The sequence below is a fragment of the Falco naumanni genome, chromosome 12 (assembly GCF_017639655.2).
Source record: "Falco naumanni isolate bFalNau1 chromosome 12, bFalNau1.pat, whole genome shotgun sequence".
NCBI classification, from domain to species: domain Eukaryota; kingdom Metazoa; phylum Chordata; class Aves; order Falconiformes; family Falconidae; genus Falco; species Falco naumanni.
The window spans coordinates 31,967,272-31,972,008 of NC_054065.1; the positions used below are offsets into that span (position 1 = coordinate 31,967,272).

General features: G+C 41.8%; 1 long non-coding RNA gene across 1 annotated transcript; it reads right to left on the reverse strand.

Moving 5' to 3' along the window:
- Nucleotides 1-303: 303 nt before the first annotated feature.
- LOC121096408 lies at nt 304-4,041 on the reverse strand. The gene is made up of 3 exons (XR_005830491.1): nt 3,932-4,041; nt 2,708-2,780; nt 304-554 (listed from the first exon to the last, which is right to left on the reverse strand). It is a non-coding gene; the product is annotated as an uncharacterized LOC121096408 (long non-coding RNA).
- Nucleotides 4,042-4,737: the final 696 nt, after the last annotated feature.

Genomic DNA, 4,737 nt, shown 5'->3' on the forward strand with positions numbered 1-4,737 from the left:
GTACACCCCATGCAATGCTACACACCAGGCATCTGTAGCCCCTCACTCTTACTGGAACCCAGACCCTTGATTAAGTACTGGCCAGCAAGTCACCCCGGGCAGTCAGGAGCCAGTTTGCTGAGTCTTCTGCTTAGGATGGATTGCCAGCTGGGATGGGGGCTCCTTTACAGCATTTATGTAGCATCTCATGTGCAAACAAACACATCGGAAGAGTTCTTACCATCACATTTCTCAGCTTGGATGTCTTGGCTGTACCCGTGTTGCATGTTAGGCACGTAATTTTATTTGTGATCTTACCTTTAAGACCTTGAGATGCGATCTGTCTTCTGGAATCAAGTTGAGACTTATCTCTTTGTCAGATCACTTGCTGATGTGTTTGAGGAAGTTTAGCGTTGCACTTCCCAGGTAAGGCAGCTCCCAGGTAAGGCAGCTCCCAGAGCAGCAGGCGTGCACTGAAATAGCTCAGGGAGAAATAAGGCTGAAGGAAAGGGACTCAAACTGTCACCACCAGTCCTGGCTCCAGTTTTGCAGTACTCTAAGGCCACACGTCTTGCCTGCCAGGAAAAAGAGCGACAAACAGACATTCAGAGTAACTGTTTGTCCAGACTGAACCCCTTTACCAGGAAGGCTGGCTCAGGAGAAGCAGAATTAAACTCTCTACACCACTGTCATTCTGCCCCACAGGCAGCTGGATAACAATATCCAATCTGGAAATTCCTAATGCTTCCTGCAAAGAAGCTTTTTGATCTTATAGGAAGGCAACAAAGATATCACAGCAACTGAATATTGTTTTGGGGCACTAATTTTCACCTGTAACCTTTTCTGCTATTTTGGTCTTTACTAGGGGAGAAGTTACTTTGACTGTGCCATTTAAATTGACTAAGATGTATCACATTCTTCTAGCAATTCCTTTAATGCGCCTTCAGAGCATTATGTAAAAATTGACTAGGCAGAGGAGTTTGCTCCAGAGCTGTAGGCAAACAGATGCCTTGCAGTATCTTTCCAAACCCCTATCCCCTGTTGGAAATATCAAAGCTGCAATGTCCGCTCAATGAGACTGTCAAAGTCACCTCTCACCAGCAAGGGCAGCGGGACGCAGCTTTCATGGACTAGGGCCAGTAATAATAGCATCAACCCTAAATTAGGCTCTCAGGTAGCAAGGCAAACAGCCAAGCAAATAGGAGCGTCAGGGAAACAAAATTCCACAGTCGTGACCCACTGCTGGTTTCAGAGGGAGAAAGCGATCTCCATCCAGGATTTCTATGAAAGTTTTAATTATAGGCAAAGTTAAGAGAGTTTGTCCTCTGTTTGTACTAAGCTCATTAGGGATCAAGAAGGAAATGTTTCTAAAAGCAGTAAATTACCTAAAGGACTCAGTTTTAAAAAAATATTTTAACCTACACTACTGAATGGTCCAACCTGTTTTGATAAATACATGCTGTCCTTCAATATTACATGTGTACTGTCCAAATAGTTCACTGATCCCCTGCGTCAGTGGTGGGAAGGATACAGTCTATGCAAAAGGATGCATACACATTTCTTTGACAGATTTATTAGATATTTTAGTAAGCTCAGAGGAAAGAGAAGGTATGCTTCTCTTAAATGACAGCTTAAGTAAGGAAATCACATAGTTAAAAATGGTCTTTCAGTGAAGTACTGAAATTACAAATCAAATAAACAGGAAAGGATTAATTACATTCCTTATTCTTAGGAGAAAGTTGCTATCAAAGTTAGGTATCAAATAGATGATGGACATACTTCTATTGTCAAATATTTGGGAATATTTCTTCTGTGCCTTTTAAATTGACTATGAGAAATGAAATCATCAGGTGAGTGTTACTTAGAAGCTCTGCTATACATCATACAATTGTTCTGCAGTGGTCTTATTTTATTAATGTATCGTACTTACTATTTCAAAAGGAACCTACGACGTAAAAGAACCCACCTGTCAAATTCCCAACTCCTCAGTGCGCAAACAAGGACAGCAAAGCATACAGCTCAGGATAAAAAGCTAGATAAATAGCAGGTATACTGTGTTTCACAAAGGTCTTTGAGGTGTTGAATACGTGTAGTAAAGGAATATAAAATTCCTTTGCAACATGTGCTTCTTAGTTTAATAACCTCTGTAATGCTGGAAATCCTTTTTCTCTCTCTCTGTATTAACAGAAGTATTGTTCCTTGTACTTTTTCGCTTTTCCCTAGACAAGTTTAAGATGAAAATTAACAGCTGAAGAAAAACTGCGTATGAATTTAGGGTAGGGTACAACAAATGGCAGCCTGTACAGCTCGAGGGAGCGCTAGGTCCGATACACCACCAGAGATAACCGATGATGGCAGAGCCCTGTAAGACAGGGCTGTATATTTTACCGATAGCTGGGTGAGAATTATTTTCAAATTTAACCATTTAGGTGCTTTACCTTTCAAGAAAAGCTTCTCACAAAATGCAACCTGAAGTGGAGGTGCCACACACGCTTTAAACCTGCCCTCTAGAGCTGACTGAAATTTTGATCTGAAGATGAAACCTCTGCATTATATTCTCTCTGAAAGCAAATAAAAAGTAGTAATCTTCCTAGTGCGTGGTACTATACAAATACAGATCAGAGGGAAGAAAAATCACAATGCTCTGGTTTTTTAAGACTACAGTACTGTGCCGGCTAAAGCTGTTTAAGTAAATACCTTGGTACAGGTACTCAAAATATATTGTTACCTTTCCAAGTTCTGAAGTGTTCGAAAAGATGTATCAGTCAGTCTTAGGACCATCCTTAGCTGCTTTAGGTTATCTTTAGAGGTAACAGAAAGATAAATGTTAAATATTTATCATATGTACATATGCAAACAAATACATTTATTCTTGCATATTGAGTTCTATATTTGAACAAAAAAACACCCCTTAAAATCAGATGATTCACTGGTTCTGAATGTATTTGATTTAATATTGATTTTCTAGGCAATGTACTTGATTCACTGGTTTTTGCATTTGATTTAGCAGATAGTAATTTGGATCCTGTATATGAGGTACATGGCATGGTAGGTGAAATGGCTGATAAAGAGGGATTTCAGCTGAATAGGATACGTATTTCATTTCACAGTTGACTTTCTATTTAAAATATTCTTGTTCAAGAGGGGGGAAAAAGGTGCTTTAACATGGTTTGTTGATTTCAGCACTCACTGTACTTTCCAGACACTGTCACGTACAGTAAATATTTTAATTACAATATGTTTCCTCAGTTTTTGTCTGTCTATTTCCATGTCTTATGCATTCAATATAATTTTACATTCCTGAATCCCTCCGATTCTCCATCTTGGCTTTCCTACACAGTGGGATCCCTCTTCCCAGCTTGCTCTCCCTCTGTGCCAGGTCTCTTGGCTCAGAGTAGGGACAGCCCCCTCACTGCCAGTATTGGTGACTAATTTTTTCTTCTCATCCAGGTTACACCTCTGATTATCTTCTCCTGTCCATATTCACTTCTATTTAAGACAAGCTATTTCCGTTGTTGTGTACCTTGACCTTTCTCCTTCCTTACTGACAGATCAGTACAAGTCTCACCATCACTCCTCTGTTTTGAATGCTCTGGGGTATTTTTTTCCCTTTGCTGCCCTGTTTACCCATCATTTTTTTCTAAATTTCTTCTCATTTTTCTTTTAATCACATATTCTTATCATTTATATCAGTCCAGGTAAACTCTGCTCTGGCTGGTGCCAGCCCTGACCTTGCACCTCCTGCCCTGCTTTTGTCTCTGTGGATCCACGGACACTTTCCCGGACACCTTTTGCTCACCTTCCGTCTGTAACGACTCAAAGGGGAGCAGAGGACAAACTGGGGCTGTCTCACCAGCTATGTCTCACCACAGTTCTTCTCCCTGAGCTAAACAGCCTTGTGGTCATTTCTCCCTTCATCCACCTAAGAGTTTAAACCTTGAGTTAGAGGTACCTGCATCCCGCCTCCAGGAATGGGGGAACACGGAGGGGACTTGGGGAGACCATCCCTTATCCCTTGCCTTGGCTCAGCCTGCTGGAGTGGTTGTGCTGCCTCGGACTTCAGAGAAGGAGGGAATCTTAAAGACAAGAAAAACTGGTCAAAAATAAGAGGAAACTGAAACCATCAGGGCAGAAAATCTCATTCAAGAGACACCTCTGAAGAGTTGCTGGGTCGAGAGCCACAAACACCCCAGCTGCAACAAGAGGACATGGGCTGGGACTCTCCACAGGCACAACCAGGGGACACAAGCTGATTTATAAGCCCAGAAGCAGCAGAAAACAAAACAACATGTTTGCAATTAAACAACAGAGAAAGATTAAATGTTTGCTTTAACCCCCTCAAACTGTATTAACGTGGTTGCTGACAGAAATTACACTGCCCAAAGCGGACCGGGTCACTTCAAGCCATTTCACGAGCCAAATCCAAGATTTCCCAAGGCATTTTAATGATGTAAAAGTGTTTGTGTTCTGATGATATCGGATTTATCTCTGAACCAGAAAAAAAAAAACCCCAACATCCAAATGTTTGAAAGAGCAAAGGCACTGTTTGATGTATATTGCTCTGGGAAACCCGAGGCAACCCCAGGGGAGAGCGGAGGAGCAGCGGAGGTGAGAGGTGCGCGCTGTTACCCTAGTACGGCACACTGCAGCTGCTTCAGAAGCCAAAGAAAAGCTACAGCGGCGGTGCCTGGAGGTTACAACAGGAGCCTTGACCCTGGGAAATACATTTTCCATGAAGCTCCAAGAGCAAATATCATG